General features: G+C 45.0%; 1 non-coding gene across 1 annotated transcript; it reads left to right on the forward strand.

Moving 5' to 3' along the window:
* The first annotated feature begins 1,998 nt into the window (after window positions 1–1,998).
* On the forward strand, window positions 1,999–2,071 carry TRNAM-CAU (transfer RNA methionine (anticodon CAU)). Its single transcript has one exon. It is a non-coding gene; the product is annotated as a tRNA-Met (tRNA).
* The last annotated feature ends 12,078 nt before the right edge of the window (window positions 2,072–14,149 follow it).

Raw genomic sequence — 14,149 nt, forward strand, 5'->3', positions numbered from 1 at the left:
GTTAATCAACCTATTAGGTGTTATCATAAGTAACATTTTATGAAAAAATAACTATATATATTTTTTCTTTAACTCTCCTTAATGACTGCTTAGTAGAAGACAAATTTTTATATCTGTTTCTTCATTCAAAATGTCATAAGCATATGAAGAAAGTTTGGCTTCATACAGATATGTTGTTAGAAAAGGAAAGAGTATTTTAATAGCTTTTTCAGGTAATTGTGGACATTCTTCTCTGATTTTATACCAAACTTCACAGGTGGCACCTTCTTTAGGATTGGTTGTAATGTGAAATCTGAAGCCTTATCACTAACTTTGAATGGATCTTTTACCCATGTGTGATTTGGTAATAAGTTGGTCATATTGGTCCGTGGAGGTATTCAGCTTTTCCAAATGTTGAAACATTTCAGTACATAATATTAAACAAACAGAAAAGAACATGCATTAATACCATCACCAATCTCATCAGAAATGTCTCTAAGTATTAGGAAACTGCAAGTTCATGAAGTTTCCTAACTGCTAATTTTCACCTGAAAGCGAATAATTCGTCATTGCAAACAAATTCTCTCAATTATTTTTCTTTGAATTATTATTTTTTACAGACTGATTTCTTTGATTTTTGAGAAAATGTCAGAATATATCATAGTTTTGTCTACTATTTATTCTTTCAAATAAGAATGGTTATCCATGAAAACAAAACAAAACATCTAGGTCAGTTTGCAAGTCAAAAGTCACCCAAACACTTTTCTTAGACAATCTTCTTATTCTTATACACAGCTGAAGTGCTTTTTCTGCACTTACCATTTATTCACATGGATTATTAAAAAGATGTGTACTTAAGGGTAAGAGCTAATAAAGTAATTTTTTTTTTACTGCTTCATCAAGGATATTAAGTAAACCAATCCCCACCCCCCAGAGTGACTGCTATGGACACAATGAGGGCAGGGATCTCTTGATAAACTGTCTTGATCCATAGGAAGCACCAGCAATTTTACCTACTGTTTTTGCACCATCAGCTTTTTTCATAACAAATAAAGCCTTGATATTATTATGAAAATATTGTTGGCCTCATATACCTTGAAAGTGTCTCAGGACCTCCATGGATCTGTTCACCACACTTTGAGAACTGATGATCTAAAGTATCTGTGGAGACTTGAGGGACAAAGGGCCAAGCTTGCCTTGGGAAGTTTTGAACCCAGTTGCCAAGCATATGGCAGGTTGTGAATTAATGTTTGTTGAATGGACTAGAGAATCCATAATTGTATAAATATTTGCTTACTTGAATGAATGCGGTGATGTGGAGAAGAATGGTGGAAAGAATATGATCTAGAGTGGAGAAGGCATGCTTTTTTGGAATCAGAATGCTTCCAAGGTCTGGCTTTACCACTGGGTAGCTGTGGGTTTAATTCTGTGGAGCCTCAGTTTTATCAGTAAAATGGGGATAATGATATATAGATTTATGGCAAAAAATTAAATTGGACTAAATGAAATTATGTGTATAAGTTTTTTAATAGGTACAATCTGCCCCCCAACATGGGGCTTGAACTCACAAGCTCATAATTAGGAGCCACACACCCTCCCCACTGAACCAGCCAGGCTTTTTTGTACAACTGAAGTCTTTAAAAGCATATTTGGTTGTATAGAAATGCAGAGAATATGGAGAGTTATAAAATCAGTTTGTGATATTTCAAGGAGACTATTTCAGGAGACATAGGTGGAAATGTAGATTTAAACTGACTGGTAGGTATAGGCTATGGACATGTTGGGGAGATATTCATTCAACTATTTACTGAGTCTGTTACTCCAACAGAGGAGACTGCTGACAGTAAAAAAATAAAAATAAAAATAAATCGATATCTCTGAGGGAAAGACGATCCAGATCAACAAGGAATAAGAGAGAAAATACTGGCCAAAGGTCAAGCACAATTGTTCAGTGGGTACATCCTGGTTTCCAGAAATCAGATGATTCCTTTAAAGTCTAACCAGGAGGCAGCTTCCACCGCCTTCTTAGCGCAGTGGGCAGCGCGTCAGTCTCATAATCTGAAGGTCCTGAGTTCGAGCCTCAGAGAAGGCAGGCGTTTTTGTCTAGAAGCTTGTTCACTGCAGGTGACAACCACAACTCCTTTTAGACTAAGGAGCATCCTGGGAGAGATGCGCCGATTGGCGGCAGGGATGCAGTTTCCTCCGGTCCTAAATCAAGAAGCGGACGGCACGAGAGATGCAGAGCTTTCCCCCAGCAGGCGGCGGGGTCCCCATCCCACCTCCGGGGAGCAGCCGGGGAAGCTGGGCGGGGCCCGCGGCGACCGGGGCGCGACAACCATGTGCGGGGGCCGCGGGCGGGCGCGGGGCGGGGCCGCGGGGGGGCGCGGGGCGGGGCCGCGGGCGCTGCGCTCCGCCCACTTCGCCGCGGGCGCCACCCTCGCGCGCGGGAGCCGGGGCCCGAGCTGCATCTCCGCGCACAGGTGCACCACCTGGGCCTGCTTTTCATTTTATGCGCACATAGAAGACAGGGGAATATTGGGCATCTTTGAAGCGTAGTAAATTGGCTCTTTATACTCTTTATACCCTTTTTTCCCGTTTGGCTCCACTCGTGGCAGGGCTGACGATGTCCCGACCCACATTCCAACCGACTGCGTGTGGACGGTGAGGGGACACAGGGAGGAGAGGTGGGGTCCCCACGCGGGCGGAGGTGCTCGGAGAGGAAGGAGGTCGGTGTCAGGCGGGCACCCTCCCCCCCCCCCCCCCCCGTTACAAGCAGCCTTGAGAAGTGAATCGTAGTGGTGACAGCCCCTCTCCGCTAACCGGACCTGGGACTTGCGTGGGGGTTGAACCTGAGGAAAAAGGAAGGCCAATGACGGGGACCGAGAGAAGCTAGACTGTTTATAACCCGCGGGAGCCGGGCCTCCAGACAGACCCCGGCTTGCGGAGGGGATTGCAAGGTGCCGGAGAGTCAGCAAAGGAAGGTTACGACCCCCAGTGGAATTTGTGGAAACTGAATTCACGCAGGAAGGAAGGAAGTGCTGGGAAGTCTGTCGTTAACGGAGTGTTGCCCCACTGCCTGGGACCCCATCCCCACCGGCCCGGCCTCCCGTTTCAACTGTAACGCCGAGCAGTAGCTTCAGAAACCCTTCAAAATCAGAGAAGGAGACAAAGGGGCCGTTGTCTGTGCCGTACCCAGAACCCAGATCGCTTCCCCCCTTGTGTTTTAGAGGCTCTGGGAGATGGAAACAAATATGCGAAAGCTTCCCAGCAGAAAAGCAATTCCACCCCATCCTTTCTCAGAGGTCCAGTCGACTCACTCAGAGTGGGCAGTGGGACAGTCCCTGCCTTTGTGCTCTTTCTCACAGCCTTTTCAGGTTTTCAACATGAGCCCAAGCCCCAAGACTTCTGAGGGTGATGCTGGGGGCCTGAGGAGGTCCTGAGAAAGGGATCACGGTGGATAATAAGAAATGATCGTGTCTTTCAGATCCACAGATGCCGTGCCCCCTTGACTTTTAAGGCCACCCAGGTAGACTGAGGACGGAATGACCACCCAACATCCCAGACAGTGCCCTGGGCGAGAGCATGAGCTCTGTTGTCCCCACCACGGGGCACAGTTGCCAGGTTCGTGGAAGGGAGCATGTCCCATCTGGGGAAGACCATGTCGGGAACTGCCTGGTGAGTTAATACAGGGATCCCAGAATCTCCTTTCTCATTTTTCAAAGTTATGATGATCAACTGAGTGTTGTGGCTGAAACCGGTGGCTGTTTGGGAGGTGGCTTTGGGGTAGGCCATTCCAGGCTCTGTGTTTGCACATCTGTTCCCAGTGTGTCTAGTCCACGTGCAAGTGGAAAGACCAGGAATACGGGGGGAAATGATCATTTATATGCAACTTAAGATAAGCCCCCCCTTTTTTTTAGTTTAAAATGGCAGTTAAACATTCTGTCCTTTAGACATAAAAAGGAGTGTGGTGGGTTTTTTTGTTGTTGGTTTCTTTTTTTAAGTTGCTGAACAAAATAACTGGTAGAAAGAAATCAAGTTTCAGCTTTAATTTGTGATGCTACAGGATCCATCTGGAAACAGATGGGGACCATGCAGAGTCTGGAGACGGTCATGTAGGTTCCTGCTTCTCACTCTGACCCCCCTCCTCCCCCACTGTTGGTGCCTAGTGCTTCACACTGTCCCTGGTCCGTCTCCTCCATGGCCAGGTGGTCAGCTCCCGTGGAGCAGCAGTGGGCTTGCCCTTGAGATCTGGGGGGGGGGGGGGGGCTGCACACCCCTCCCTTGGCTCAGTTCTCTCAGTCACAGGACAGATTCCAATTCTGACTTTCACTTCATATTCCTGGCAACTACAGAGACCTAATCCCACAAATTCCATACTGAATGAATAAATACGTTATTTAGGTGACTCAAATAAGAGTGGCTAACTGGGCTTTGGTGACTGGGACAGCCTCACAGAGACCCGATCTAGGGCCTGGTAGATCTGCAGGCCGTCCCTGTCCAGGGGCTGAGACCGGGAGGAGAGGCGAGCGCAGCAGCCCTGGAGTGACTGGCCGCTGTCAGATGACCCGCTGGTCTGTTTTGCAGACGCAGGCAGACCAGCAGGGCTAAAGCCCCCCTGGTGACAGTTCAGGGTCTGCAGGGGGTCACACGGGCTGCGCTCTGTTACCTCCCTTCATCCCTCCACCCCAGCAGGCCCTGTTTGATCTTTCCACACAGAGGGCCTGAGCAGCAGGGGAAATAAATGCTAGGGTTGAGGTTTCTGCCTCCTGAACTTCTCTACTCCTGTGGGCATTTGGCGGAGGAGCCGAGGGTCCGCTGTCTCGCCCTCAGGTCGCCATGGGAGCCAGTGAGGCTGCCTGCCTCAATTTCCCCCTGCCCTGCCCTCCTCCCAACCCCAGCCCTGTCTGGTCCCTGCTGTCAGCCTTGGGCAGGCAAAAGTGAGAAGGGCCATTAGTGAGATTAGGGATAAAGAATGTAAGGAGCCCTGGGTGCCTGGGTGGCTGAGTTAGTTAGTTCCTCATTCTTGATCTCAGGGTTGTGAGTTCAAACCCTGCGTTGGGCTCCATGCTGCTTAGAAAAAAGAATACAGTGAGCTCATTTTTGCTTTTCTTTTTTTCCTTTTGAAAAACAGAGTCGTACAGAGACGACTTGGGAAGTTACCTTACTCTTAAATTTTATATATTTTTTGAATAGGTAACAAATTAACACCGTTCAGTATTCGAGAGGTTTCCCAAAGAGTGACAGGGTTCCCAGTGTTCAATTCCCTCCCCCAAATGCAATCAAAGTTAGCAAATGCTTATGTGTATTTCCACAGACACGTAAAGAATGTACAAGAAACTATCTACGTAGCTAAGTGTATTTTTATGTATCTGGTTCCTCGCTATATGTTCTGTGAAAGGCTGCTTGTCGCAATAGACCTTGGATCTTTCAGGTTTTCACCTTGTGCTCCTCTTTCAAGCCCACTAAAGATTCTATTTTATGGCATTTACCGTATTTTATGTAAGTGTTCTCCTGTCGATGGGCCTTCAGGGAGTTTCCAGTCCCTCGACATTACAAATAAGTTGCTCTCTTAGGTACATTTTTTGGCATATGTAAGGCTCTCTGTAGCATGAATTCCTGGAAGTGCAGTGGCTGGCTTAATTTTGATGGATTTGGGCCAAATTGCGCTCCATTAAGTGTTGTACAAGGTTTGGAGGGAATTGAGAGGGAAGTGAACTGACCCTTTGTGGTCAGGGAGGAAAATATATCAGGTGTCTCAGAGACTGACATTTACTTACAGGAAAGACAATTCTCAGAGAAAGTGTCATTTGTTCAAATGACCCAACGTTTTTATGGGCACATTTTGGAGCAGGGAAGACATACAGCTCCTTGTTGGTGGGTAGAAGAAAGCCAAGTCTCAGAAACCTGTAGGTCTCCTGGGGTTACAGTAAGAAAAATAAAAGATATTCTGCCCGCCCCCCGCCCCCCACTGACCCTCCCACTCCCAGTGTTCCTGTACCTGGAAGGGGCCTGCGCCTTTCCCTCTTCCTCCCAGGATTTATCCCATGTTTCCCCTTCACAGCCTTCACAGGGTCTTCCTGTCCACAGAAGCCCGGTAAGGCCAGGGACTCGCAATGCCTCTTGCATCCCTTGGGCGGTCCAGTTCCAGATAGCATCTCCGGCTGGACCCAGGGTCAAGGCCCAGTGGGCCTGCCAAGCTCCATCTGAGGCGAGCCCAGATTTGCCTGTGGAGAGTGCGGGGCTTGGGGTGGAGGCTGTGTGAGGAGAGGAGGTTCTCCTGGATACTGACTGAATGAATATTTCCAGACACTTACACCTCAAAATGAAAGAGAGAGAAAAATAGAACTGAATACACACGAATAAAGTAAAACTGACTTGCTGTGTTCTTAGTGGCCTGCTGTGAGCGCACTCTGCCTCGTGGCCTTGGCAACAAGTCCACTGAGCCTGAGCCACGCAGGTGGAGGCCTCTGGCTTTCTTTTCTGTCCCCTTTCCCTTAGAAGCTGAACTTTTGGCAGTAATAACGGGAAGTTGCACTTTGTTCTAATCAGAAAATTAAAAAAAGAACATTTGCGAGGCACCTGGGTGGCTCAGTCGTTAAGCGTCTGCCTTCAGCTCAGGTCATGATCTCAGGGTCCTGGGATCGAGCCCCGCATCAGGCTCCCTGCTCGGCGGGGAGCCTGCTTCTCCCTCTGCCTCTGCCTGTCACTCCCCCTGCTTGTGCTCTCTTTCCCTCTCTTTCTGTCAAATAAATAAATAAAATCTTAAAAAAAAAAAGAATTTAAAAAAAGAACATTTGCTCCTGTTCTTCCCCTTTCTTTCCTCTTCTTCTGAAGACCACACTTGTAATTACATTTTATTGGATAGAGAGCCAAACAACTAACTTAGAAATGGGCATTTTAGGCACAGGCAAGGTCCCAGAGGCATGAAATCATCCGGAATGGAGGGGAGCTAACAAGTGGTTCACTTGCAGAGAAGGGAGAGTGGGAGGACATTCCAGAGGATGAGGGGCTCTGAGCACTTTCTTGTCGGCAAAGGGTCACCATTTTACCATTTTACACCGGACTGAGACATGGCCGAATCTGTGTTTCTCAAATGACAGCTGTTTGTGCAAAAGATGGCTTGGGAAGAGATGACAGCTAAGTTCAAAGGTCAGGAGAAGCATTAGGACATCTGCTTGGTGGACCTGTCGGAGCCACGGAATGGCTCCACAGAACACTGGCTGTCAGGCTAGACTCATTTACCCCTTCAGTGTGCATGGCACGAGGGCCTCCCCCAGCCGTCAGCCTCGGGGCTCCATGACGTGGACGAGTCAAGACAGACATACGCCTCACGTGCTCGTATGGGGAGATAAAAGTGAAAACAAAAAAACCTAGGTAGTTTCAGATATGATGGAAGTAACCACTTGATGATTCAGGGAAAAGTGCTCTGAGGAGATGATTCTGAGGTGAGCCTAAATAATGTGGAAAGTCAAGTATGTAAAGACTCCTGAGCCTTGAAGCAGAGGAATAGTAATGCAAGGACCTTGAGACAAAATTCACTTGGGTTAACGAAAGGGAAAAATGCAAAGAAGCTAGTGTTTCTAATTTAGACAGAAGGGTAGAATTGACAGAATGTAGCGAGAGACTGAATGCAGATGATGATGAGGGATAGAGAAGTCCTTAGGTCTCTGGCTTGGGCCATTGCCTGGATAGTGGTGTTTTTAAATTTTTTTTAAAATTATTTATTTATTTGACAGAGAGAGAGACACAAGCAGGGGGAGTGGGAGAGGGAGAAGCAGGCTTCCCGCTGAGCAGGGAGCCTGATGGGGGACTCTTGGGATCACGACCTGAGCCAAAGGCAGCCGCTTAACTGACTGAGGCTCCCAGGCGCCCCAATTGTGGTACTTTTCTCCAAGACTGAGATTCTTCACTAAAACAGGTCTGGGGAAAGAAATTATTAGGTTCTTCCATGTCCTATTAGTTCTGAAATATTCATGGGATGTGCAAGTGGAGATATCAGTGAGGGATTATGGCTAAAGGTTGGAACTCAGGAGAGATGGCCCTCCAGATTATCGATAGTGCTTGTAATGAAGCAAAGATAAATAAATTGTATCGGACTGGACTACTCAAGACAGTAGCTACCAGTGACAGGTGGCTATAAGGTATTTGGAATATGCTATGAAATGGGATGTGCTGTAAGTGTAAAATAGACCCCATATTTCAAAAACTTAGCATGAGAAAAAGAATGTAAACTATCTCAATAATTTTTATATTGATTACTTGTTGAATTGGTAACATTTTGGATATATCGTTAAATAAAATACAGTATTAAATTAATTTCACTTGTTTCTGTTTGCTTTTTTTAATGTGACTACTAGAATATTTAAAATTATACGTATGATGCATATCTCTATTAGATAGCACAGGTATAAGGTAATCGTTCTGAACCTCCCGCTGAAAAGGGGATCACATTTATAGAACTATTTACATACAATATAAGAATGGTTACAGATCCCCCCGCAATTAGCTTGAGATAAGAAGTGGCCCAAGGACAGAACCTCAGAGAACGTTCATTGAGAAAGATGGAGAAAAAGTGGGGACACAAAGGACTCTGAAGAGTTCAAGGAGAACTGACTGCACTATCTAAATCCAAGGAAGAGATCATTCACACGGGAGGGGGAGGAGTGGAGAATATTTCAAAAACTGTAACTCTAAGTAAGAAAAAATATAGAAGTTCCCATTGGATTTTACAATTTTAAGGAGAGCGTAGTGGCCTGAGTTATATCAGTTTTAATGAAATGCCACACCCAAGTGTCCTGCAGTGGGTTGTGGACTGAAGGAAGTTTGGACAGTCACATACATTTCTCTTTCTGGAACTTGGCGATAGAGATAAGGCTGAAAATGTGCCAGTTTCTTGAAAGTGGAATTAGGGAATTAGGTCAAGGAGAATGTTATGTCTGTGCATATAGTGGTTGCTGCTAATTAATGAACAATCATGAATATGATCTAATATCCACATTTTTTCAGACTTCTGATTGTCACAGACTCAATCTCCCTTAACAGGTGACCAAGAAACCAAATAAAATCCACACTTTCTTTAATGTTTTAAGTCTCCTTTCATCCATAGAAGGTCTCTTGCTTTTCTTTTAAATTGTTATTTGTTAACTAATATACTTTATTTTTTAGGGCACTTTCAGATTTGAAGAAAAATCGAGTGGGAAGTACCTAGTTCCCAGTAAACAATATCACCCTTCCTCCTGCGTAGTTTCCTTTATTATTAACACCATGCATTAGTGTGGGACATTTGTTATAACAGGTGAATCAGTATTGATACATTGTTATTATGGCCTGAGGTCCATAGTTAACCTTAGGATTCACTCTTTGTGTTATATATTCTGTGGGTTTTGACAAAAGTATAACACGTATCCACTATTCTAGTATCTTACAGAGTAGTAGTTTATGATAACAGACTTGTTGAAGGGGCTGCGTCTTTTATCCTACATAATTTCCCACATTGTGGATTTATTCAATTGCATCTTCTTAATGTCCCTTGACATATTTCTTGATTTGCTCTATTTCTTATAAACTGGTAGTTAGAGGTAGAAGCTCACTTAGCTTCAGGTTCAAAGATTACAACAGTAAAATTTGAGAGGTATTGTGTGCATCATTTTATGAGGTGTATAATGTCCGAATTTCTCCTTTTTAGCCATCAATATTAACGTTCATACATGGGCTCAAATGTCACATACATAACATATATCTTGTGCATATAATCATATATTGATACATAAAATTGATTCACAGAATAAATTCAGACAATATCATTAAAAGCATAAACATAAAAGCAAACAAAATATTAATTTTCAAATGAGCACCTTAGAGAAAAATCAAAAGCATACCTTCAGACTCATAAAAATGGGAATTTCAAAGATCATAAAAATGCGAATTTCGAAGGACCTATTTCTTAGGTTCTGCAGAAACTGCTCTCATTTAAAACTCTACCCTTAAATACTCTTTAGTTATAGAGCACTACAATAAATAATCTGTGCATTTAACATAAGGAGTAAGAAAAAGAAAGAGACTCTAAAGAAAGCAAGAAAACAGAATGGTAAATGGAAACTTAGGGATTAGCTGGAATATAGCAAATCTAGTTTGTCATTTGAAAAGAAACTAAAATTGCCAATTATCAGTCCAACATAAGAAAAAAAGATGAAGAAAGCACAAGGAAGAAGCAAAACGAATTAGTGAATGTTATTTTAAGAGTTTGGAGATGTGGTGGGATGATTTTTTGAAGAATTGATTGGTGTTTGATTTTCCCATGTACCCACTCCATCCGGTCAGGGCAGTCGCCATAGGTTATGGAACCTTCGCTGGGGGTGCAGTAAGATTCAGCATTCTGTGCAGACTGCCTGTGCACTCAGGAAGCTCCCATTCTAGGAAAGAGAAAAACAAACCAATAACTTAAAAACATACTTTCTAGAGGACATAACGTTTGTGAAGAAGATACAACAGGGAGTGAGACCGGGCAGGCAACATTTTAGCTATGCTTGTCTGAAGAAGGAAAATTTGAGTTGAGACCTGAGTACTTAGAAGTGCCAAGCATGGGCAGGAATGGGAAGGAAGGGATGCTGGAAGGTGGACCAAGGGTCTCCATGAGGAACAGTGACAAGGGTACGACAGAGGTGCCCAAGTTTCTTGGATCTTTTCCCAGGTAAGAAGCCCCAGGTTTGTAAATAGAATAAGCAATATACAAACCAAGGAAGGGGGGTGGGAGAGGACATCTCGAATACTAAGCGGGTGCTCTACCACTCTAGCTAACTCCCTGTTGCCAACCCATGGGCAGACAGACCACAGCCCCCTCACTTTCCTGGTTATGGCGGGGGGCGGGGGGGAGGGGTGCTGCCAGGAACTTTGGGCCTTCAGGCGCCAGTCAGGATCAGATGGAGGGCAGAGATGATCAGACATTGGAATGTGAGGAATGGAGACTTCCTTGGAAAGCCTTGTCCCCACTTCCCAATTTCACTTTCTTGATCTCCTGGAAGTAAAGAGAACACATTCCAGATGCGGAGACACCACGTCTATTCCAGCCTGCTCGAGTTGTGATCATTGCTGGTCGTTGCAGGCATGGCTGTCCAAGACAAGCAATGGGGCAGCCTCTCGCAGCCAGGGCCTCAAACCACCCGTGTCACATCCCCGGGCCGGGCCACTGGAAAGCCCTGTTCCCATTTCCTAGAGAAGCCCCAGAAGACCCAAGACCTAATTCTGTTCAACTTCCCAAAGGTGAAAACTGTAGTCCACGATGGGGACAAAAGGAGCGGCTGGGAGAGAATTCGTTTTTTAGGATTTTTTATTTATTTACTTGACAGAGAGAGAGAGCATGAGCAGAGGGAGGGGCAGGCCTCCCGCTGAGCAGGGAATCCCCAGACCTGATCCCAGGACCCCGGGATCATGACTCCCGAAAGGCAGTTGCTTAACCGACAGAGCCACCCAGGCATCCCTGGGAGAGAATTTTGAGGCCAGTGTCTACGTGAAAACACAAGCTTTGCTCAGTTTGATGGAATGATAGTTTTAAGGAAAGACAGAGAAGACAAATGCCAGTGTCAGTCCCTTCCCGGTACTGAGTATCTGTGGGGATAGTGAGTCTGAAATAATAGTTTGTTGTTAGCCTGAAAGAATGGCCTAGTTTCCCCCTCTTCTCCTTTGTAAGTGCAGTAGAGACTCTTCCACTTTCCTCTCCAATTCTGGATATAGAATCCACACGCTTGACCTTAGAATTTTGTCTATCGCAGGCCATCTGCTGCAATGCGTCCCTTTCAACTTTGATCCGAGCCTCACTGTGGTCCCCAGTTATGCTAGTCTGTGGTGGAGATTTCTTAGATTTCTCAGAGAACACCATTCCTGAGGCTGCACACAGTGCTTTTCTCCTGTAGGGGTAGGGAGCGATGAAGAACCTCGGAGGGGAGCCACTACTGTGTCTTGAGAGTTTTAATCCATATCCTGTAGATTCATTCCTGAAGCACTTGCTTAGCACCAGGCCCAGAGGATGAGGCCGGTGACCTCCACAGACACTGCAGCCCCAGGATTACCTTACTGAGCCATCACTGTGCTCCAGACCCTGTTCTTGATGCTCTACATGTATTATTGCTGGGAACACACCTAGAGGTAGCCTGCAGTCTCCATTTCCTTATGAAAAATCTTACGAAAATTTCTTGCCGCAGACCTCAAGACTCTCATGGCCAAAAGGGAAAACAAATGGATGTTATACATTGCTCTTTGAATTCTTCCTCCTCCATCCCACCCCCTTTTCTCTCGGTCCACTTGGCAACCACATCTTCCTTACATTGTCTAGACCTTCAATCCGGACGGGCCAACAGAAGAGCGCCTTTTCCCTTAGCATCTCAGTGGAGGCTAAGTTGGCTCCATTGTCCCAGAGTGGTAGTGGATTCCAAGTGTGTTTCCCACCAAGCAGGATTCTTGTTTAAGATACGAACATAATTATTTCCTCTAAGTATAACTAACAACAAGTAGGGATTTTGTTTAATTAGTATTTGGTGAATGGAGAAATGGTATACAAATAACTAGAAGCCTTGCAGGAGGAAGTAATTGGCAATCAGTAAAGACTGGACAGTGAATAAGAAGGCTGAGCCCAAGGGGTGTCTGGGTGGCTCAGTTGGTTGAGTGTCCAACTCTTGATTTTGGCTCAGGTGCTGATCTCAGGCTCATGAGATCAAGCCCTGCATGGGACTCCTCCTTTCAGCAAGGAGGCTGCTTGAGATTCTCTCCCTCTGCCTCTCCCTCTACCCTTCCCCCCTCTCACTCTCTCTCTGTCTGTCTCTCTAAAACTAAACAATTTTTTTTTTTAAAAAAAAAAGCTTGAGCCTGACAAATCCACAGGAATCTCTATGTGAGAGAAGGAACCGTGGTTGGGGAAGAGGAGGAGGGCGTGATCCATAGAGTGACTGGTGGGTGCAGGCCTTGGCCTCTGGCCTTCTGGAACTGCAGGTGGTTTGGGGTAGCTTCAGGGCAGGGTCTCCTTCATGGTCCCAGTTTATGAGGAGTGCACACCCTAAGAATGCGGTTCTCATAGGAGAAACAAATTCAACAATGTGCATTGTTATTTTGTAACATTTATTGGGTTCATTTACAAATAAGGACATAAAAAAACACATTTAATCAATAAAAATGTTTTTCTACTATGATCAATATAGGACAATGCTGAGAGGGATCAAGTGGTGTCAAAGAGAGAGATTTGGGAGGTGGAAAAGAGAAAAAAGTTTGAAAAGAGGGACAAACCCTGGCAGCAGCCCTAAGGACCCACAGGATCTCCCAGAATCCAGTGCAAAGATCAATGCGCCCTTCAGCATGGCTCTGCTAGGGCCAACTGAGCTAAATGTCACATGACTTGTAGTTCATATAGAACTTCGTCCGCTGTTTCTTAGTAAAATACGATAATGTTGCCATTTCAAAAATACATTTTTTAAATGTGGTTCCTCTTGGGAGTTAGAGGAAAACCTGGTTCCCAATATATTTTGAGCACATTTTCAGAAAATTCAGGGAGATGAGCAAAGCACTGGACCTCTCCCTCTTCCTGAGGTGTATCTGACAGCAGAGTTAATATGCTAGGCCCACACCTTCCCCATCGTCCTTCTAAACCTCTTTCCTTCTTTGTCTTTCTTCTTAATACTTAGCCAACTCTCAGAGAATCTGATAGAAGACAAATTGACATCTGCTACCTGACCATGGGTTGCCACTGTGAATAAAATACTAAAACAATATCATGATAAAAATAAACAATAAAATTTAGTAGTTATAAAATATAAAATGTATTTTTATTTAAAAAAGAATAAACATTAAAACATCATAAAATCCAGACTCTCCTGCGTGTGCCTCCTGACACAATTCTCAGGCTGTTCCTCACGCTTTGCACCCCAAAGGAGAAAGTTTGGTTTTCCCAGACACACATGTTTTAATAACTTTGAGCTGAGGCCCCAAAACCTGTGTTTCTAAAAGACATTTTGACCCATTTGTTCCTTTTTTGTTTTTGTATGTCCCATTTCGTTGTTGTTTTTTTTTTTGTTCTTTGTTTTTTCTTTTTTCTTTTTAAACCCCAGGGAAGCACACGGAGGAAGCGCTGAGCTAGAGAGGCCGGCCTGGTGCCCGCCCCGGGGGAGCCCGCCCGCTGCAAAAGCTG

This window comes from Halichoerus grypus, chromosome 9 (assembly GCF_964656455.1).
Source record: "Halichoerus grypus chromosome 9, mHalGry1.hap1.1, whole genome shotgun sequence".
Taxonomy (NCBI): Eukaryota; Metazoa; Chordata; class Mammalia; order Carnivora; family Phocidae; genus Halichoerus; species Halichoerus grypus.